Source organism: Carassius auratus, chromosome 7, assembly GCF_003368295.1.
Source record: "Carassius auratus strain Wakin chromosome 7, ASM336829v1, whole genome shotgun sequence".
In the NCBI taxonomy this organism is placed as follows: Eukaryota; Metazoa; Chordata; class Actinopteri; order Cypriniformes; family Cyprinidae; genus Carassius; species Carassius auratus.
The window spans coordinates 33,161,710-33,185,773 of NC_039249.1; the positions used below are offsets into that span (position 1 = coordinate 33,161,710).

Below are 24,064 nucleotides of genomic sequence, written 5' to 3' on the forward strand. Positions count from 1 at the left end.
TTAGCTCAGTGTTTGGGTGCTGCTTTTCCCCCAGTCTTGTCTCATTCTGTGTTGCAGGAGGAGCTGATTAACTTGGTGGATCTACCGGAGGCGGTTTTCAGCAGGTCCCGAGCTTCATCTCTGCCTCCACACCACCCGTACGACTGTGCGATTGACCTGTTTCCTGGCACTTCTGTACTTAAGGGGTACAGTACATTTCTGTACCAAAGGGGCCTTTACTCTCTGTCGGGTCCGGAGCGGGAGACCATAGAGAGGTATATACATGATTCTCTGGTAGCAGGCATTATCCGTCCCTCATCCTCTCCAGCCGGGGCGGGGTTCTTCTTCATGGAGAAGAAGGATGGTTCGTTGCACCCCTGTATTGACTATCGGGTTTTGAATGACATCACGGTAAAGAATCAGTATCCTTTGCCGTTGATGTCATCGGCCTTCAAGCTCCTACAGGGGGCAACCATCTTTACGAAGTTGGACCTTCGCAGTGCTTATGACTTGGTTCGGATTAGGGAGGGGGGGCGAATGGAAGACTGCCTTTAACACCCATACTGGGCACTTTGAGTATTTAGTTATGCCGTTTGGGCTTTCAAACTCCCCTTCGGTCTTTCAGGCACTCGTCAACGACGTGCTCTGAGACATGGTCGATTGGTTTGTTTTTGTTTATATCGACGACATCCTGATTTTTTCCCAGAATGAGCGCGATCATGTCCAGCACGTCAGGCGAGTGCTCCAGTGGCTGCTGGAGAATCGTTTATACGTTAAGTTGGAGAAGTGTGAGTTTCACGCACAGTCGGTTCCATTCCTGGGTTTTATTCTCTCACCTGAAGGTATCCAAATGGATCTCGCCAAGGTAAAGGCAGTTGCTGATTGGCTCACCCCAGATAGTCATAGAGCGGTCCAGCGCTTTCTGGGGTTTGCCAATTTTTACAGGCGGTTCATTCGGAACTTTAGCCAGATTGCCCTTCCTCTGACTGATCTCTCCTCCACAAAGAAACAGGCCCAAGCTGTGTTTGAGAACCTTAAGAGTCGATTTGTTTGTTTGTTACCTGAGTCAGTCCGAACTAGCGTACTTCAGTGGGGCCACTCTTCTAGTATAGCTTGCCACCCTGGAGCGACTCGTACTTGTAGGTTAATCAAGCAGCGGTTTTGGTTGCCGTCCGTGGCACAGGATGCTTTACGGTTTGTGTCGGCCTGTACGATTTGCGCTTCAGGTAAGGAATCCAATCGACCCCCAGCAGGGCTACTTCAGCCGTTTTCGGTCCCTTCGCGGACCTGGTCACACATAGCAATGGACTTTGTGACTGGCTTGCCTCCATCTAGGGGCAAGACGGTAGTTCTCACTGTGGTGGACAGGTTCTCAAAGGCGGTCCAGTTTATTCCCCTCCCCAAATTTCCGTCAGCAAGGGAGACAGCGACTACGGTCTTAGATCACGTTTTCCGTATTCATGGCCTCCCGGTGAATGTGGTTTCTGACAGAGGTCCCCAGTTTGTGTCTAGGTTTTGGACAGAGTTCTGTCGACAGCTGGAGGCAACTGCGAGACTATCTTCCGGTTATCACCCGCAGACTAATGGTCTCCCGGTCTCATCTACGGGTTTGCCTCCCTTCCAGTGCTGTTTAGGCTAGTGAGCCGCCACCTCTATTCCCACAGTGGGAACTACCGTCTTGACCGTCCTTAGATGGAGGCAAGCCAGTCACAAAGTCCATTGCTATGTGTGACCAGGGCCGCGAAGGGACCGACAACGGCTGAAGTAGCCCTGCTGGAGAATGTACCGTTTCTTTTGAGAAAACTGATAATTCATAAACACAAACACTCAAAGATCTTCATGGCAACTACTATACTAAAATCTCTACAAATAATGCAACATATTTCATATGTTTATCCTACTGCATTTTGCAGATTAATATCGCTGTACATGTTCATTACTGACAAACAACTTAGGAATGTAAACCAATAAAAAAGTTAAAATTTTTACAAAACATAAAAGTAATAAAAACAACAGAGTTATGTTGCAACTCTGGTACAGTGATGTGTAGTGTGATATATACGAAAGATGTTGCATTATTTGTTTACCAGATAATACCTGAATGCTGGCGGGCGTTGTTCATTGGTCAGGCATCGACCAATAAAATGTCTTAATTTGCACCACAGCCCTGCCCCTGGCTCTGCTCTCACATCTCGATATACAAGTGCACAAGTGAGTTTTGCAACAGGAATACCACAAAAGGAGTAGCTAAAGTCAGAGCGCTAGGATTTGAACATGTACTGGCAGATCTGAGAGGTTGTAAGTGCCAACTTGATGTTGTGCAGCAAAATTGAAGTAAAGTGCAAAAGTAAATATGATGTAAACATTTGTGTATGTCATTTTTTTTATGTGGATGTCATTCTACACATTTGTAACTATTAATCTACAACTTCCAATTCAAATCACGGGTGTTTTGATCATTTGTCTGTGTGTGCAAATTGAAAGATTCAGCAGTGTAAATTTCAACTTACAAATACGAATGTTAATATGACAAGATCTCACATTCACATAGTCAACCTCTCGAGTTTAGCTACTGATTTACCTCCATACTGATGCTATGTCATCACAGAATAACTGAAATGTATACAAGCCTTCAAAATATTATTATTATTTTTATTTATTTGATGATGATGATGATGATGATGATGATGATTATGATAATTATGATTCATCAAGGACACACTGCATTTTTAAAAAGTGACAGTACAGACATTTATAATGTCATTAAAGTTTTCAATTTCAAATAAATGCCATTCTTTTGAGCTTTCTATTCATCTGTAAATAATTAATAATAAAATGTATCACGGTTCCCACAAACAAATATTTCACATTTCATACTTGCAGTCTTGGTCAGCAGAAGAGACAGTTTCAGACAGATGATCTGATGAGATCTGTTCAGTGATCGGCTGTGTGAGTTCAGATCTTTACGTGTTTGGTGTTTGACACACTGTTCATGACTACAGAGGAGTGTGTGGTTTCTGCTGTGACAATAACTGCTCAATTTACTGAGTTGTTTGCAGCACAGATTGTTGTCGTCAGTCACTGTTACTCTCTTCTCAGTCCCCTTTTTTCTTTTTCTCTCTATCGAATCAAATCTCATTCACCAGGAACTGAAGTCTTGATATGAGCAGGTCTGTGCATTTTCCATCAGGAAAGAGCTCTCTCTGTGTGTGTGTGTGTGTGTGTGTATGTGTGTGTGTTATCCTGCTCAGCAGATTTACAGCAGTGTTATCAAGGTTCGCACCTTCTGCACTTTAAACAGCAGCACGAATAATGAACGATCACTGCAGGACTTCATTTAAACGTCTCTTCAGGAGGATGAAATTAGAACGCTTTCTTTTAAAAGCACATGACACACAACATGTGAACTCAGCTGAGAACTGAATCTGTCAGAAACAGCAGCTTCTTTCTGCTTCTTGAACGATCGACACACATCTACACTCTGATTTTATTCAATTCTTTTTTTCCGTCTTTTTCAATTGCTAGAGTAGATGAGTGCTGTCAAAAATTGTCGCTGCACACAAATGACCTTCCCCGGTTCACTGACCGAATCGAGAAACAGCTCTTTAATTAAAGGGATAGTTCAACCAAAAAACAACTACTTGGTCATCATTTACTCCCCTTCATATATACACACATATGTATATGAGACAAAGGAGAGGAAATAATGATATACCCCCCCCCCCCCAAAAAAAAAAAAACAAAACAAAACAATGTGATCAAAGATCTTTGGAATAATTATTTTCATTGTCCATAGCTGCTCCATACAATCCTTTAATTCAATCTCACACCCAGATTAGCCATATGAAGCTACATAACCCAACACACAGTTAAGTAATATACCAGCACATTCTCTCTCTCTCTCTATCTTTCTCTCTCTGTCTCTCTCTCTCACACAGACGCACACACACACACACACACACACACACACACACACACACACACACACACACACACACACACACACACACACAAACTTCAGTGCAGAGTTTCCAATTACCGCCGGCAAACAGCCAGAGATGGCATTTCTTTTCAGATCTTTTAAAAGCTGCCCAGAGCTTTGGATCATTAAAGCCACACTCAATAAATGACATTCAATAGAAAATCAGAATATAAATAAATAAATAGATAAATCAGCAGTCTCACATTCAGAGAGAAATAGGATTATATTACTGAAGGCTTTTTGAAAGGATGGCAATTAGAGAAAGATATGCATGCATTTACTGAGGATTTAATATCAAATCATGTCACCTATCTGTCTATCTGTCTATCTATCTATCTATCTATCTATCTAGAGCAGTGGTGGAGGGCCGGAGTCCTGCAGAGTTTTGTTCTAACCCTGCTCCAGCACACACACCATGTAGTTTGTTTTTTCAAGCCTGAAGGACTTGATAAGTTGGGTCAGGTGTGTTTAATTAGGGGTGAATCTAAATTTTAGATTTTCAACCCTGTCCTGGAGGCACCCTGCCCTGCACATTATATTTAATAGACACTGTCAAACCAGGGCTGCATCCGGAAACTGAACAATGCTGCCTTCGGAGGACACAATCCAAGGTAGGAGGGCATCAAGACACGTCCAAATTCAATGTCAGCATCAGGTCCTGTCCCCTGAGATGCCTTCATCTGGATGGTTTATAATGGCAGCATAGATATATCCTTCACTGCCTTAAATATCCCACAATCCTGTGCGATCAATTCTGTGACAGTTAAGCCAAAAGATAAAGATGGTGTCTGAAAGTTGTGTTCGGTGGTCAGTTTGTGTGTAAATGTACAATTTTGATCAACGTTTTCCACTCTTGATGTCATTTCTAGCGAGAAATTAATATTGCAGTAATTAAATATACACTTAGTTATCACCAAAGATCATTAAACCATTGCTCTGCCTCAGAAGCGTGCTTTATGAGCAAAAACACTGCCTGCAAAGTCATTGTTTTCGGATGCAGCCCAGGTCTTGCAGTCTCTACTAATGAGCTGAAGATTTGAATCAGATGTGTTAGATGAGGGAGACATGCAAAATCTGCAGGACAGGTTTGAAAACCACTGCTATAGAGAATGAACATTAGCAATTACATTAAGGCTGAAATTCCTTCAGCAGCCACAGGTGGCGCTCTTCTCCTCTCTCCTCAGAGTGATAGGGGACTCTGAATCATCATAAAGTGAGTGAAATGTAATTAAAATGCTACATCACAGACCTCAGAGCAGCTTAACACACATTCGCACAGTGTATCAACACAGAACAGCATCATGCATGTCCGAAGATGAACCAGTGTAACATTTACTCATATGTCAGCATTAGTAATGCTATCTATTGTTTTTCCAAGGCATGTTAGTAGAGCTAAAATTGGAGCAGTAATGCAATCTAGAGCACATTAGTGTTTCTCAACTGCAAAACTCAGCACACCGAGGGTATGTACAGCACACTGAAGAGTGTGGATTAGCACAGACCTCCAGTGGTTTTCAGGGCAGTGTTTTTCTCACAGTGTTGCTGGGTTCATAAGTGGGTTGTCACAAACAATTAACAGATAATGTAATGTATGCCCTCTTGATTGAGTGGATGAAAACATATCAAGTTAATGATAACTTTTCATTTTTTAATGTCAAAACAAAAACAAAAATTGTAAATGAACTACATATAATAAATCAATAATTTTATATTATATTATAATATATTCCAATAAAGTCTGTGTAAAGTCATTTTTATATTTTCTGTTTTTTGCTTGTATTAAATCTAAATGAATATATGTAGAGTACACACACACACACACACACACACACACACACACACACACACACAATTAGAAATGGTCACCTTAGGAATTAATGATATTTCAGCAGCTTACAAACATGCTGACCTGCTTGTAAAACATTGGACTATAAACTCCATTATTAGCATTTGTGATTATGTAATTAAATGTTTACATCCTTGTGTTTCCTCGAATTGGTCTGACCAGGGTTTATTAATTACCAGAGATAAAAATGAGGAGAAATTCATTCGTTCCATCATAACAGAGTACGCGAGCTGTGCAGAGAGCAGGTTACAGAAAACAGCTTCAGTTCACATTTCCACAAGTTTCTACAGCGTCTAAAAATAGAGACAAAAGGAAGAGGCCTAGACCCTGGAGACCAAACCCTCCCTCCCTCTTTTCCCTCTTCTCCACCCAGCCCCACCCCACCTCGCTCTCTCTATTTATCTCCATCTATCTCTCTATTGTTTTTGTGAAAACTGAACTGCAGGACCATTTGACAATAAGCAGGTTGAAATATACAAATTCTGTTCTCTTTTAAGTGTCCAATCAAGTCCTGTTAAATGTCTCCTGTGTATCTCCATCAATCTGGACAAACAGATATTTCAGAGATTCCAGTTTTGAAACAAATTTATACTCCAGTAATGTGATGATAACTCACACAATCCGCCTGCTGGAGACAAACTGTCAGAAAGATCTCAGGGCTGAAGAGAAACCACCTCAGATGTTAAATCACAGCAAAGCTATCTGTTTCCTGGAGCTCAAACTGTAGAGCATGGTGCTAGCAACACCAGCATCAAGGGTTCATTCCCTGCAGGGAATCAGGTTGGGTCTAATCTGAAATCAGCTCAGGTCTGATAACAGAACAGAATCAGCTTGGTCTGATTTCAGAATAGAACAACATCAGGTCTGATCTTAACAGAATCAGCTCTGGTGTGATCTCATATCGCCTTTGTTCTGATCTCAGAAACGAATCAATTCAGTCCAATATTAGAACAAAATCAACCCTGGTCTGACCTAAGAACAGAACAGAATCACCTTAGGTCTAATCTTATAACACCTCTGGTCTAATCTCAGAACATAATAATTTTGGTTCTGATTTCACAATAGAATAATATCACGTCTGATCCCAGAACACAATATTCTTAGGTCTTATCTCAGAATATCATAATTTTGGTTCTGATCTCACAATAGAATAATATCAGGTCTGATCTCAGAACACTATAATCTTAGGTCTGATCTCAGAACAGAATCACCTCAGGTCTGATCTCAGAACACTATAATCTTAGGTCTGATCTCAGAACAGAATCACCTCAGGTCTGATCTCAGAACAGAATCTGTTTTGATCTGATCTCACAATATATTAATCTCAGGTCTGATCTCAGAACACAATAATATTAGGTCAGAACAACATCAGATCTGATCTCAGCAGAATTAGGTCAGGTCTGATTTCACAATAGAATAATCTCAGGTATGATTTTAGATCAGAATCGCCTTGGGCTAGATCTCATAATATAATATAATCAAGAACAGAAAAGAATCAAATCTGATATTTCAACACCTCAGGTCAGATTTCAAAAATATAATTATCTGTGCAAAAGGAAAGCGAGCCACCTAACACAGATAAACTGCAAAATATGGTAATTTCCCAATCCTTTTGCCTTTGTGAGTTGATAGTGCTGCTCATCTACCTTGATCTAGTCTAGTATACTTAAAATCTGACAAAAACAATACATAATATGATGTCATTTTAACCTTCTGAAATTCCCAGCAAATTTGAGAATCCTGCAGCTTTAATGAGCATTGAGTATGTGTGTGTCCCCTACAGAGTCTTGGCATAATGTCTGACAATCTTCCCTCTTGTTCTATCTCTTCTCTCTCCCTTTCTCTAAATGTCCATCTGTTCTTCTCTCCTGGGCCCCTATTATTCACTTCATCCAAGGGTTTCACTCTCCTCTCCTCTTCTCCTCTCCTCTGCTCTCCTCTTCCTCTCCTCTCCTCTCCTCCTCTCCTCTCCTCTCCTCTCCTCTCCTCTCCTCTCCTCTCCTCTCCTCTGCACTCCTCTCCTCTCCTCTCCTCCTCTCCTCTCCTCTTCCTCCCCTCTCCTCCTCTCCTCTCCTCTCCTCTGCGCTCCTCTCCTCTCCTCTCCTCCTCTCCTCTCCTCTTCCTCCCCTCTCCTCTCTTCCTCTCCTCTCCTCTCTTCCTCCCCTCTCCTCCTCTCCTCCCCTCCTCTCCTCTCTTCCTCCCCTCTCCTCCTCTACTCTCCTCTCCTCTCCTCTTCCTCCCCTCTCCTCCTCTCCTCTCTTCCTCCCCTCTCCTCCTCTACTCTACTCTCCTCTCCTCCTCCCCTCTCCTCCTCTCCTCTCCTCTCCTCTTCCTCCCCTCTCCTCCTCTCCTCTCCTCTCCTCTCCTCTCTTCCTTCCCTCTCCTCCTCTCCTCTCCTCTCCTCTCCTCCTCTCCTCTACTCTCCTCTCCTCTCTTCCTCCCCTCTCCTCCTCTTCTCTCCTCTCCTCTCTTCCTCCCCTCTCCTCCTCTCCTCCCCTCCTCTCCTCTCCTCCTCTCCTCTTCTCTTCTCTTCTCTTCTCTTCTCTTCTCTTCTCTTCTCTTCTCTCCTCTCCTCTCCTCTCTTCCTCCCCTCTCCTCCTCTCCTCTCCTCTCCTCTTCCTCCCCTCTCCTCCTCTCATCTCTTCCTCTCCTCTCCTCTCTTCCTCCCCTCTCCTCCTCTCCTCCCCTCCTCTCCTCTCTTCCTCCCCTCTCCTCCTCTACTCTCCTCTCCTCTTCCTCCCCTCTCCTCCTCTACTCTCTTCCTCCCCTCTCCTCCTCTACTCTCCTCTCCTCTCCTCTCCTCTCCCTCCCCTCTCCTCTTCTCCTCTCCTCTCCTCTCCTCCTCTCCTCTACTCTACTCTCCTCTCCTCCCCTCTCCTCCCCTCTCCTCCTCTCCTCTCTTCCTCCCCTCTCCTCCTCTCCTCCCCTCCTCTCCTCTCCTCCTCTCCTCTCCTCTCCTCTCTTCCTCCCCTCTCCTCCTCTACTCTCCACTCTTCCTCCCCTCTCCTCTTCCTCCCCTCTCCTCCTCTCCTCCTCTCCTCTCCTCTCCTCCTCTCCTCCCCTCTCCTCTCCTCCTCTCCTCCTCTCCTCTCCTCTCCTCTCCTCTCCTCTCTTCCTCCCCTCCTCTCCTCTCTTCCTCCCCTCTCCTCTCCTCTCCTCTCCCCTCCTCTCTTCCTCTCCTCTCCTCTCCTCTCCTCCCCTCTCCTCGTCTCCTCTCCTCTCCTCTCCTCCTCTCCTCTCCTCTCCTCTCCTCTCTTCCTCCCTCTCCTCGTCTCCTCTCCTCTCCTCTCCTCTCCTCTCCTCTCCTCTCCTCTCCTCTCCTCTCATTCTGCTACTATTGTCTTATCTCTCCCGATTCTCTCTCTGTCACTCCAGTGTGTTTCCGGGCTTGGTTTCCAAACAAACACACACACATAGACACACACACTCACACACAGATTCCCCTCTGCGCTCTCTGGAAACTTCGACACCATTTTGTTTCCAGCAGGTGTTGAGCTGTAAATAGGTCACTGATCCGGATCTGTAATGGTGGTTGGAGAAAGTTTGCAGATTGATTTTTTTGTGGATAGCCGAGCAACTGGAACACAAGGGGGCTCTAGAGGTGGGGAATATCTCCGGCCCGATCCATCCCATGACCCCACAGTCACTCCAGACTTCCTGTTCATCCAGGCGTGATGGCAGCACACAGAGAGTGTTCACACAGACAGGTGAAAAAGCTCTTACTGAAGGCACATGTAAGTATTGCAAAGAGCAGAAGTGCGTTTGTTTGTAAGATGCTGCATCCATCTCTGACGCATCAATCAGTGTGCCCAAATATCCACACACTCCCATGAGAAATCGTCACTTGTGGAAAATTCACATTTGAGGCACAGCAGAAGGGAGAGAAAAGACTTGGTACTTGTCTCACACAGGATAAACACACACACACACACACACAAACACTTTGGTTTTCAGTAATGGTAGGAAGTTTTCATGGACTTCTAACTCCTAATAGAAGGGTTTTTGCTTAAATATAGGGTTAGGGTTAGTTATAAATATAAACAAACTGATATATGTGGAAGAATTTTACCTGGCTATTGTACAAGGTCATGGTACTGCATTTCTATTATTCTAGATGTGCATGTATCAGTTTTCATACACAAAATCAATAGGAAAACGCTGTCAATTTCTGAAGTTACACTGAAGTCTATACGGGTCATTGTTGACCTGAACATTAACAGGTGTATGAAACAGTCCACATAGTCTCTGTTGAGAGGCTAGAATGTAGAAATAACACCAAAAGAGAGGAAAAAAATTGCCACTGATAAGTGTGACTTCTTCTAGAACTCGACTGCATACAGTGTTTAACACTGATTTCATTCATGAATCAAAACGAATGTCAGAGAAAGCATGTCTTACCTTTCTGAAAACTCTTGGTAACATCTGCAAGCAAATAAAGAGAGAAGGGAGGGAGAAAAAATGTCAGTCAATGAGCAAGTAAACAAGGGGATATTGTGAATAAGAACACAAACCCTCCTGAACCTACAGAACCTCATTTATCTTTGCGTTTGCTCAAGTTACATTAATATTTGTCAGAATCTCTGGGAGACTTTCATTCTGCTAACTATTCATTTTGAGCTTCATTTATATCTCATTTTGAGATGCCACCATTCATTTCTACAGAACAACAGCAGGAGGAAACGAGACCGAAGTACAATGAGAACGAGTCGATGTGTTTGTGTGAAATGATATTTAATAGGTCACTCCAGACTCATTAAGTATGAAGGTCAGAGAGCAACTTCATCATAACGACATCCTGAGAGAGAATCCATCACACACACACTCACGTGGAGTTCAGCCGTCTTTAAGGGTCATTACTTTTATCTCAAACTATTATGATGGCAAATATTTAGCCAGTAAAAAGGTAATGCTCAGATTCTGTGTGTGAAAGAGAGGCTGATATGTATTCATTCAGGTGCTTGTGGAAATAAATGTGAGATTTCTCTTCATGTCACTCATGTTTGAAGGATCCGCAGAGACACTGGAGCTCAAGAACAAAGAATCCATAATCAGATTATCCCTTAAAAAAAACAGTCTAAAGAACGGAAGAAAATCCTCATTTCTCATTCTCACCTTCATGTGAAGCTGCTTCTGAATTATTTTACCCGTAACCTCCAAACAAACACCTGCAGAGAACGCCAGCATGCGTCCGGATTTTCACACGGGATACATCAAACAAAAGCAAGATCCGTGTAACACACACACACACACACACACACACACATACACATGAACACACACACTGACAGACACACACACAAACACTTTACTGAGCATTCATCAACAACCATTCATTGAAACAACTAAAATTAAGTGATGGATGATTTGCTATCAAACTGTCATACAAACTTAAATAGTTATTTCATAATATTTCATAAATAAAACACCCGTACAGGCAGAACAATCTAGAAATGATCCTGTATACTCATACTGATTACCGATTAACTTTTCTAAAAATCACTTATTAATCTAATTAATGTCTCAGGTTATGAATGTAACCATGGATCCCTGAGTAGGGAACGAGACAATGCGTCCTCTAGGGGGCGCTATGGGGAAAAGCTTGTCGTGACCCGTGTCTGAAGAATACATTGAAAAAACACCAACTTGTTGGTCGGCTACAGCCTCTGACATCACTACCGGTGCAACTATAAACAGGCACCAGGAGAACAAGTCATTCACTTCTTCATCTGAAGCTTGCGTCCAAAGCATGGCAGGGAGCTAGAGGACAAAGGTTTTCGTTCCTTACTCATTGAACCATGGTTATATTCATAACCTGAGATGTTCCCTTTCAAAGGAACTTCTAACTGCGTCCTCTAGGGGCACTATGGGGAACGGTATACCCCTGCCACCATGCTGAGGGGAGTGCAGGCCAGGATCATGGCGAGCACTAAGTACCAACTCTACCATTTCTATGGGAGTTGCTCCTGGGAAGTTTAGACAGCTGTCTGTGACAGTACCCCTAACGGCCAAAGGCCTAAGCTATATACCCAACTTAATTGTTAGGGCCCAGGGTAGACTTGAAAGCTTGGAATCATGAACGATTCCTTTAAAGGGATACGGCCAGTCTTGCCTGTCACACAGGGGCTACCGCTAGCTTTCACATAAGCTTGCTGAAAGAGCTGTCTCAACAATACCCTGTTTAAATAGGTATCCGAGGATACAAAGGTGGAGTGGCGTCCCAGATGAACAGGGCTTTTATCAACTCAAGAAATGGCACGAAGCAACCGCGTGAAGCCCTCACCATATAGGATTTAAGAAAGATTGCAGAATACTAGCGTGCAAACTTACTACAGTGTGGATTTCATAAAGTGTGAAAAGACTTCACTTGCCCACTTACCATAGCATGGATTTTCAAATACTGTTCTAAGGAGGGGCTCTTGTCACACTCTGATAGAGCAGCTCATAGATGGAATGGTGCATCTCAAAACAGTATGTTTGAGAGTCATCAACTCGATCAGTGGAAACAATACTGAAGCACTTTGGGAAAAAAACAGAGAACTCAGTCTCATATGAGAGAACTCCGAGCTCAGAGTAGCGCACTCATAGGTGACATTTCTTAGAGAAAGGGGAGCGCTGCTAAATTACCACGAGAATCACCCAAATAGCCCCTCATGTTGAGGGAAGCAATGCTTGAAGTGTATAAACAAATACACACTGGATGAATGGAGCCCAAGGAACCAAGGTCTAATCATCTCAAGAAAGGGAACGGAGCGGAGCGTGTAACCTTTACTGTACAGGATTTCAGAAAGTATCTTGCATGCACAATTACCACTTACTTAGATTATAGAAAGTGCACAAAGTGATCATGTTCACACTGACCACTATGTGGTTTTGAGAAAGTACACAAAGCTTAGCATGTGTACCTGAAGGTACCTAAAGGTTCCTAAGCATCACAGAGGCGCTGAATCACACAGGAGAGGCAAGCTAAATTTTACAAACCTCGGGCGAGGGGAGCATTACCTGAGGCAGCATATACAAGAAGATTTCTGTAACTGCCACCTCCACTTCCCGCTTCATGCAAAAGCACCCCGAAGTGGCCCGGAGACGCCTCAGGGTGACCTGGCTGGACATCCATGAAATTACCTGCAGTGCTGTGCCATGCCTGATGATCAAGGAGGCTCCCTCAGAAACCTGTGATCTCAGCCGCCTAATACTGGAACATGAAGCCGGATAGCTGGTGCTGGCGAGTGTTTAGTAAACACTGTAACTGAGCACTGCTAAGGAAAGTCATAGAATTTATTAGTAGATACATAACCACCAGTAATTTAATACACATAAGTATATAAAGAGAGGGTTACATTTACTCACCCACCCTCCTGCACCAGAGCCCCGCTCAAGGGGCGCCTCCTTTTAGTCTGGACCATCAGTAGGGTGGTTGCTATGAACATAGAACCAGCCAAAAACATTATAGGTCCAGCATAGGAGACTGTTATGTGAGAGGTTTCCACCTAACATCGGTCAGGTGGAGAGCTGGTGGTTACAGGGGAATTAGGAGGGGGAGGATAAAAGCAGAAGTCCAAAATCCCCAAAGGGAACAAGTAGATACCTCTGTATCATTCTGATACAGACGAGAACACAACCTCGTCTAGATCTCATCCATTAGGTTCTGCTTATCTCACCTTGACCCACGATTCCTCTTTCCACTGCCCGCAGGTGGGGGAGGAGTGCAAGTCACAACACTAGCCTTCTGTGCCCGTATTTGATCCTCGGATCGAGACAGGCCAGGACCCCAATGTTGTTCGGGCTCAGACCTGGACCTTTGTGGAACGGAGGATCTGAAAGTAGCAAAGTACGCCTTTGTCTCCCCAAACTTCTCGATCACCATCTCAACGGAAATACCGAAAAGTTCAGAAGGTTAAACCTGAGTATCGAGAAGAAAGCCTTTTCTTTCTTCTCGATGTTTGCCAGGTTCATTTATTTATTTATTTTTATTTTTATTTTTTTGTGGCCTCAAAACGTCACCTTGTTAGCGCACTCTCATGGCAAGTCCAACTTTGCCGTCACGCGATCCATAACCTCCAACAGCTTTACATACGCAGGGCAGGAGGATTGAGAAGGCTCAGCCTCAGCTTCTTCACCATCCTCAAATATCTCCTGCTTTTCCTGGGTAAAAACCCAGTAGAGCACTAACCTCAGTATCAGATAGTGTTAAAAATATAACTTCATCCTTCTGAGGTTCTCTCTCGTCTGCCACCATTACGAGCATGAAAAGGAAAGTCCCTCTTTAAACCATTCAGACAGATCCACCTGTATTCTCACAAGCTCATTCTCCTCTATGCCTCAGCAGTGGCAGGTCCTGAACCGGGGGAAGCAGATGGCTGCCTTTTTTCCTTTTTTTTTTCGGAAGAGAGACGAACGAGAGCAGAGCTTTTTTTATTGAAAAAATGTTCACAATGCACACAGATTGCCTCCTCAAAGACATCGCGTGCGTGCTCTTCACCAAAATAAATGAGGCAAAGTTCGCGTGTGTCATCGGGTGTCAAATAACACCGACATGGATGCACACATTGTCTAAACGCTTGCTATTACTCGCCATGATGTACAGAGAAAAGATCACGCTTACCGGTTCTTTCAGATGCACACTTCAAACAGAACAGTCAGTGAAGATGAAGAAGAGGATGACGTGTTCTCCCGTTGCCTGTTTATAGTCACGGCGGGAGTGACATCAGAGGCTATCGCTGGCCAACAAGTTGGTGTTTTTTCAATGTATGCTTCAGACACGGGTCACGACGAGGTGTTCCCCATAGCGCCCCCTAGAGGACGCTGTTCAAAGTTCCCTTGAAAGGAAACCTGTTAATCTCCCCGAACTGTAATCCAAACAGTCTTTAAATTTATTATGAATAAACAGTATTTATAATTAATTATGTTAATCTCTGATCTAACATTAAATCAGTATGATTAACAGTTCTAAGTTTTGCAAAGTCTGGACAGTTTTACTTGAAATCCTATTCAATCCAGTTCAAATAACAATGATCTTTGTTCAGTTAGATTATTTAAATACTTATACTAATATAGCTAGCCTAGAATAAAAATGCCTGCACTGAAAGTAACTTGAAAAGCAAACATAGATACACAAACAGATACAGACACACTACTTGGAAAAATAATAATAATACTAAAATCAAACTTTGTGCAGAGCAGACAGGAGATATGAGATCAGAGAGAATGCATTATTATAGCAATTATCAAATCAGGAAGTAATCTGAGTAAAATTCTTCACATGAGCAGCTTGTGATCTGGTGTTTTTAGTGTCTCAGAGCGACTCGCTTCACATTATAACACATATTTCAAATTGGTTTTTAGCCTAAATTAAACCTCAATGATTTATCATTTTAAAAAGCATAATTTCTTACCTAAATATTAGTATTGTAATTGTACTTTTGTTCTGTAAAAGAACATTATTATTATTGTTATTATTATTATTATTATTATTATTATTATTATTATTATTATTATTATTATTATTATTATTATGTATTCAGTGCAACTGTAATGTGATTATTGAAGTCAATGTATTACTTCAGAGCAATAATCTGATAGATGTCAGGTTACTCTCAGCTCTGTTTAGAGACGAGTCTCATCTAGAGTCGCTTAAACACATCTCTGCTCTTATTGTGTTTCAATTAGCATGTGACAGGAGCATTCCCTCAGCACATGTTTCACTTTAACCTGACCAGCGGACCGTTAACTAAACCAGCTGCCTTTAACACTATAGAGCCAAGATGGCTGCTGGACCGAGTCCAAACCACAATAAACATAACGAGAGAGAGAGAGAGAGAGAGAGAGAGAGAGAGAGAGAGAGAGAAAGAGAGGGAGACATAATAAATAGACAATTTCAAGTCTAATATTCTGCTGGTGTTCATTTGCATCATGTTTGAAATCGCTCTGAACTTCATAAACACAGTAAGAAATGGATCAAAAATTAATGCAGCAGAGACGCCGAAATCCTGCCGTAACTCCCTGAGCTTAGCATTTATATGACACATTATCCAAATGAGATGAGGTAAACATAACGATTATATTTCCCCTTTCAGAACTGCTGGAAAAACACGTAAGCAAAAAGAATCAGCTCGAAATTCAAGACAGACTATAAGCTTTAATAATCGACTGTGGAGAAAAAGGGCTGTGATTCACTGACTCACTTCTGCTGTTCAGTTCACCTGTGTGTGTGTGTGTGTGTGTGTGTGTGTTTGTGTGTGTGTGTGTGTGTGTGTGTGTGTGATCCAGCTATAGTTCTGGGGATGAAATTGGAAAAACTTGCCTCATTAAAAACTAACTCAAATAACAACTTTTCCTCAAAAGCAAAAATGGCCCAAAGAGACTCAATAATGTCCTTATTCAATTGTGAAGGGCCAAAGGCTGCGAGCAGAGGAACAATAAAAGTGTTCAGTCATCACTGCCATATGATTTACTACTAATTAACACACCACTCAACTCAGTCACAGTATTTGACAAAACAGATTTACTTGTAAAGTTACTTCATAAAAAAAAAAGAAGAAGAAAAAATGCCAGTTTGTCATTTTAATTTAAAATACAATTCTCCCAAAATGCTATTTTCACTCTGTAGGTTTGTTCTGGAATGCCTTCTCTTATCAAGTCCATTTATATTCCACTCTTTCCACAACACTGTTATGTAACTATTATAAGTTTTTTGTGTGTGTGTTTTCACATTCTGCACACTCAAAAACAAAATATTTAGGAATGTGACACTGCACATGTTTTGAAAGAAAAATGCCATGAGTTTGTTTATTATTATTGTTGTTGTTATTATTTTACAAATACAAATCCCACATCATTATTTATCGTAATATGTGATTTATTACAAAAATTGAAACAGATCCATGTTATTGGTAGGTCTTGGATCATGGTATATCAGGGATCTAATTGCAGCACTTTAATAATATTAGACCAAAAACAACAAAGAAAATCAAGAGAGAAACAAATGTAATGGTAAGTTAAAACAAGACAAGAAACTGAACAAACTGAGGACAAAATCTGTACGGGGGATAACGAAGCTGAATTGATAAACTGACTTTGAAAAATTGAGTGTTTGTTATTATCCTCAGGCATTAGCGCCAAAATATATTCCTGTTTAATACTGTAAAGCTGCTTTGACACAATCTGTATTGAATAAAGCGCTATATAAATAAGGTGACTTGACTTGAGACTAGGAACAGACATAACAGGTAAAAGTTATGAATGAGCCAGAGTGGAGCCTCAGTACAGTCAGAACCACCTCAGACTGAGCTGGAGTTAGGAGAAATGGAGCACCATACTTAATCAAGGAGCCGGAGACCCAGGGTGACACAGAAGGTCGGGATAACCGAGGAGGAGCTGCAAGCTTGACGGACCGAGGCAAACCGAGAGGCTCAGAATAGTGCAGTAGAGCCCCGAGAAGCAGAAAGGATTGGAGGGCTAAAGCACAGCCATAGCAAAACCAGAAGCTGAAGGGATGAGAGATCCCAGCAGAGACTGTGGGATGACAGTCCATAAGGGAGACAAGGAAGTGTGGTGCCAAGGTGGAAAGGATGGGTCAATAAACCGAGGTGAAATGCAGGGCTCAAAGGACTGAGGTGGAGCCGAGGGAACTGAGCACCTGGGATGAGCTGTGGACTGGGAAGCCCAAAGAGAAGCTGAGGAGCTCAACGTAGCCAGCGAGGAGCCATGGTGATGGATGGTACCAGCGAGGACGACGGGGTCTGGATGCCTTCTTGGGTTAAGATGAGGCAGTGTGGGAACGGGATTGAGCCAGCTGTGATGAAAGAACTTGACAGCTAGGACAGGACCAGCTTGGAGGCTGGATGGGACCAGAGGAAGGACTCAGGATGGTATGTGAATAGCCAGACGGGGGCAATAGAGGAGGAAGAGGCTTGAGGACAGGGACGAGGGTGGGAATCTGCTCTGGGAGGGTCATCAAGGCAGGCTCTGGCTCCCTCTTCAGCTTGGGCTCTGGTTTCAAGTCTATGATGGGCATGGGCTCAGGGATGTAATGATATTACCAATATCATTATATCATGATAGCAAAACTGTCTTGATAGTATTGCAGTCACATGACAATATGAAACAATAGGTCTTCCAAGCAAAATGTCTAGTTTTTAAAATAAGTCGCACTGCAGTATAAATGTTCACTGCTCTGGGTGTGTGTGCACTTTGGATGGGTTAAATGTAAAAGCATAAATTCTGAGTATGGGACACCATACTTGGCTTTGTGTCTCATCACTAAATTTTCAGTTATATCACATTGCAACTGTTTTATAATATATAGCTGTGAAGAGTGGAGCGAGGCAGAGAGCCGTGGGAACGGAGCGAGGGCTGGAGTGATTTGGAAATGAGTGACACCTGCTCCACTCACCGGTCTCGCGTCCCACAGAGGAAATCAGAAGGATACAAAAGAGGAGCGATGACAGTGAAGGACGCGAGAGGACCAGGCCTGGACTTTATTTTGTGTTTGGTTTTTATTTGTGCGCGACAGTCATCCGCGATGGGCTGCCGTGCTGTTTTGTGTTTATTTTATTATTAAAGCTTCAGTTTGATTTTCCGCCGGTTCCTGCCTCCTTTTTCCCGTAATTATGGAGTTTGAATATGGTTACAATAGCTATTAATGGAATTTTTGTTGTTATTAGGGGCCAAGTACCGAAGATTTATTTTTTATTATTATTATTATTCATCTTCTTCTTCCGCCACAAGTCTATGGCAGCCGTAGAACCGCTTGTGGGAAAGCTGTGAAATTTGGCACACTGATAGAGGACAGGGTCGACATTAACCATTGCATATTTAAATTAAACTCAGACTCTCTAGTGCCACCACCGTCCAAAGAATTCACTCATGTATATGCTAATAACTTTTGAACCATTATACCATTCATTTTCACCAAATTTGACTCAGGTCATCTTCAGACCAAGCTGGCAAAACACTATGGATTTTGTGACGATGATTGAAATTGTTTTCATTTAGCGCATCAACAAATTTGATGGAAAGATGCCAAAATGCATCTGAGGCTGTAGTATGATACATGTAATGAGTTCACTGCATTATGTATTTGCACCAAACTTTGAATGTGCATTTGGTCTGTTGCTCCATGCCATGCTTAGATCCTCAATTTGCTTCTGGAGTAATTGGACCCTAATTGCTGTTTGCAGCTATATTTATTATTATTATTATTATTATTATATTCTAATTTATTTTGGCTTCCTGAAACACCAGTGTGAATGTAATTTTGAGTGAGACAGTAAATCACAAATAAAAGGGCGGTTCCCCTGATCGAGGAGGCAATCTGTCCTCCAACCAATACACTCGTTCAGGTCGTTTGTCCAAATCCCTGAAATACGACCAATCAGAGCGTATACTACAATTGCGCCCCTATCGGCAAAACGTCATTTTCATATTAATGTTTTGTACTCTTTTATTTGCTCTCTGGTTTGCGTTTCGTGTACCTCAGTTCGTAGGTTATTGTGTTATACCTTGACATGTAATCATGCTATCATGGGTTTGATCCCAGGGAACGGACGTGCACGAACATGTATTCTTAATACAATTTAGCATGATTTCTGTGAGGGTTAGCTTTAGGGGAGGGGTTAGGTGTGGTCATTTGAAATATGTAGGAAATACTGTGAGATCGGTGTAAAAAGCCCACACATTGCGTTTAAATAAATGTGCGTTTTGATTGGTTATGATGTTATACGTCATTTCATGACGACAGATGCAATGCGATACTGTTATTATTTTTACGCCTGCTAGAGGAAAAAAAAAAAGGAATGAATTAAACCTTCATATTTATTGGTCACTAAACCTTGTATTGTCCTGTAAACCTATGTACATAATATTTATAGTCCAGTACTTTGGGCCAAAGGTAGGAAAGTACAGCAAAGCCTTTGACTTTGTTTTCAATTGAATAAAACACTTTTTGCAAAAACAGGTAATTCTATATGTAACGCAAAAATCTAACAGTAATTAATATTATGTCAAAGGTGTTTGCAAATGTTTGTTTTTTGAGATCATGGAATGGAGTGTTTAATTTTGCAAGAGATGTGAGGTATATGTTTGTGTGCAGTTCTTTGATTTGCATGTAAGAGGCAAAGGTTTGAAAATGTAAGCAGTTGAAAAAAAAAAAATACTGTAATAATATTACCATATCTTTCCTATGATGGATAATGGGGACTCCACAATGATTTATGTTTGGATGTGTGAAACTAAGCAGTTCCTTTAAGCAGCTTGATTAATAATTGATCATGTCTAATCAATGACTGGACACACTGGAGCCACTAGAGAAAATCACTGACTCCTGTGTGTGTGTGTGTGTGTGTGTGTGTGTTTGTGTGTGCAATACAAGTGTGTACTAATACATCAAAATTCTCTTTTAGTGTTGCATGTTACAAGAGCATATTAATCAAGAATGTCTTTTTTCTGTTTAATTAACATCACAGTCACATTTCTTTTAGTCACCAAAACATTCAGCTACTGGCGTCAAACAGTTCATGACATCCATCAAACCAACACACACACACACACATGTTTGTTTTTGTGTAAAGTGTGTTCATCCCATAGGTGTAATGGTTTTTATTCTGTAGAAACTGTATATTCTATGGCCCTTCACCAACCCTACACCTAACCCTAACCCTCACAGGAAACTTTCTGCATTTTTACTTTCTCAAAAAAACTCATTCCGTATGATTTATAAGCGTTTTGAAAAATGGGGACATGGGTTATGTCCTCATAAGTCACGCTCTCCTTGTAATACCTGTGTCATACCCATGTCATTATACAGAGTTGTGTCCTGATATGTCAAAAAACATGCCCCCCCCCACACACACACACACAAACACACACGCACACACACACACACACACACTAAACTAAATACACTGTGCATACACTGTAAGTGTGAATATGATCAAATCCTGCTGGTTTACAGTTTATGACCAGCAGAACACAAGCTGAAGATGCAGCTCTGGAAGATTGAATACTGTGATTGAGATCAGATCTGATCTGGGGTCAGAGCACTGCAGGACTGCTGGAACAACAAACATCTGCATTTCTTTTCGCTCAAGAATGTGTTGATTCATAACCTCAGTAGCTCAAACTACATATCGTATGAGCAGTTTTATTTTGCATACATTATATATTAGGTTTGCAGCAGTTACAAACATTAGGGAATGGGAAATCAAGCAGATTTTTTTGATTTTTGTTATTTTCCAGTGCTAACATTAAACAGACAAAATGTATGCATGAAAAAGTATGCTTCTCTAGAATAAATCCCAGTATAAACAAACAAACAAATGAATGAACAAATTAAGGCTTTTTGTTGTGGGACAAAAACATTTTTTTTTTTTTTTTTTTTTTTTTTTTGTAATGCAGATTTCTATTTAAACAGCAGATAAAACAAAACCAGAAACTGTTTTCAGTCATTTGCATATTATGTCTGGCTCTGCTCTCACAGTCTCATTGCTGATGGATTTCAAACACTCATTTTCACAAAACGGTGTTCAGTGGATCACACCATCAGACAGGTCTGAAATCTGTCATAGTGTGTCTGAGTGCTGTAGTGTAGCTCAATTTAACTGCAAAGTGGACCAGACCTCATGACAACCATCAAACGTGAGACAAGATTCTGACCAAGATCCGATTCCTCTGACAGTCAGACACAAACCAGGACATGAACTCTACAAAAACAACTCAAAACAGCTAGGGGAAAGTTTCCAAGCTGCAAACTGATGTGGGAAAGCGGCTAACAAGGACCTGATGGATGGATGCGCGCACACACACACACACACACAAGCGTGACAGCTGCAGAAGTTGATGTTGTGCGGGCAGGAAGCAGCCGTCAGAATCTCTGTAACTGACTCAAATGAAACACAGCGATACACACCTGACAGGTAAAAATAACAGAGTTCTGAGAGACTTGCAGCATTCATCAGCGCTGGCTTTCGTCTGCCGGTGAGCGGTGGATCTGATCTGCTCTGCTGTCAGAATGAAGATCTGCCTGTGATCCTGCACTGACTCTCAATCCTGCCTGCTTCCAGACGACGCTCGTTTGCCATCACAAAACAGAATTTAACAACCAAAATGGCTTAATTACACAAGATGAGAGACGGATGGAGAAATGTGCTGCAGAAACACCAGCTCTCCAGATGACAGAGCTGAGATCTAGATCAGTACATCATCTGAACAAGTGACTGATGTGGAGATGTAGTTCTAGGGTGTTCTCAATTGACACTACGATGTTGTTATGAAGTTTTAAAACATCATTCTGCATTATTATCCAGCTAGCAATGGCTTAGCAACACCCTAGAAACCATGCACAACACCCTCGTATCTGCAAAGCGATGTGTTAAAACACACACACATATATTGACAGCTAGCTGCTATGTTTTAATAACAAGATGTTGCTAGGGTGTTGCAGCAAAGGATTTTCAATTCTGCACCTGCACGCTCTTGCTTAGATTAAACAGCATCTAATTAGGATGTGCACAGCCTTGTGAATAAGAAGTGTGTTCATTGTATTGAATGTGTACTTCTCTATACAGCACTTTGGTTCCACTTGTGCTGTTCAAAGTCCTCTATAAATAAAGTTTGAGTCGAGTAAAAAAAAAAAAAAAAAAAAAAAAAAAAAAATATATATATATATATATATATATATATATATATATATATATATAATATAATATATATATATATATATATATATATATATATATATATATATATATATATATATATATATATATACATAATGTAATGATACAGAAATAAAAGGCCATTTAATTGAATTATAGAGAGACTTTCATGTATCTTAATACACTGTACAATGTACTCTTTGCTATAATGTCAGTGGAAAAGTTTTACTATATTAGTATATTTGAGCTAGTGTGTTATTTGATATTTACTGTTCTCCATTATAAAGCTGAGTAAGTGCAGATGAGGTTTAGAAGAGAAGATCGTGAGACAGACCATCTGTCTTTCTGCCAACACTAGTTTGCATCCTTTCTGCCAATCTGTGTCATTTCTCTCTCGCTGCAGTAACACCAGGAACACTGGACACCAAGAAGGACATACACCCCCCGGCTCATGCGTGTGTGCTCAGTGAGCAATTTAGTATTTCATTACTGAGCGACGAGAAGAGGAGGAACACCTGACTGTAAGTGACTTACTAGACATCCAGGAGGAGAACAGGAGACACAATCCACTGGAGAGAGAGATGATTTGATCAGACTTCATTATCAGGAAGAAAGACAACCTGACCCACTCAAACCTGTGCTGGACAACAACTCAATCTCCTCTGCATTAGTGATGGAGTCATGGAGGAAAACTATCTGCCTATTTCACAGCTGCCATGACAACGACAACATCACTCTAACTGTATCACCGCTGACATGACAACCTCACTGTAACTGTATGACGGCTGCCATGACAACCTCACTGTAACTCTATCACTGCTGCCACGACAACCTCACTCTAACTGTATCAGCACTGCCATGACAACCTCACTGTAACTGTATCACTGCTGCCACGACAACCTCACTCTAACTGTATCACTGCTGCCATGACAACCTCACTGTATCTTTATCACTGCTGCCATGACAGCCTCACTGTAACTGTATCACAGCTGCCATGACAACCTCACTCTAACTGTATCAGCACTGCCATGACAACCTCACTCTAACTGTATCACCGCTGCCGTGACAACCTCACTCTAACTGTATCACTGCTGCCACGACAACCTCACTCTAACTGTATCAGCACTGCCATGACAACCTCACTGTAACTATCACCGCTGCCATGACAACCTCACTGTAACTGTATCACTGCTGCCACGACAACCTCACTCTAACTGTATCACTGCTGCCATGACAACCTCACTGTAACTTTATCACTGCTGCCATGACAGCCTCACTGTAACTGTATCACAGCTGCCATGACAACCTCACTCTAACTGTATCAGCACTGCCATGACAACCTCACTCTAACTGTATCAGCACTGCCATGACAACCTCACTCTAACTGTATCACCGCTGCCATGACAACCTCACTCTAACTGTATCACTGCTGCCATGACAACCTCACTGTAACTTTATCACTGCTGCAATGACAACCTCACTGTAACTGTATCACCACTGCCATGACAACCTCACTCTAACTGTATCACCACTGCCATGACAACCTCACTCTAACTGTATCAGAACTGCCATGACAACATCACTCTAACTGTATCACCGCTGCCA

At 41.9% G+C, this 24,064-nt stretch overlaps 1 protein-coding gene across 44 annotated transcripts in view; it reads right to left on the reverse strand.

Annotated features, from left to right (window-relative positions):
• The window catches only part of LOC113106534 (receptor-type tyrosine-protein phosphatase delta-like), a 339,617-nt gene that overhangs the window by 266,678 nt on the left and 48,875 nt on the right, over nt 1-24,064 (reverse strand). For all 44 annotated transcript variants that reach the window (XM_026268559.1, XM_026268604.1, XM_026268603.1 and 41 more), the window contains exon 3: nt 10,206-10,229. The gene's annotated coding sequence lies outside the window, so the exon portion shown is untranslated. The remainder of the gene's footprint in view (nt 1-10,205; nt 10,230-24,064) is intronic.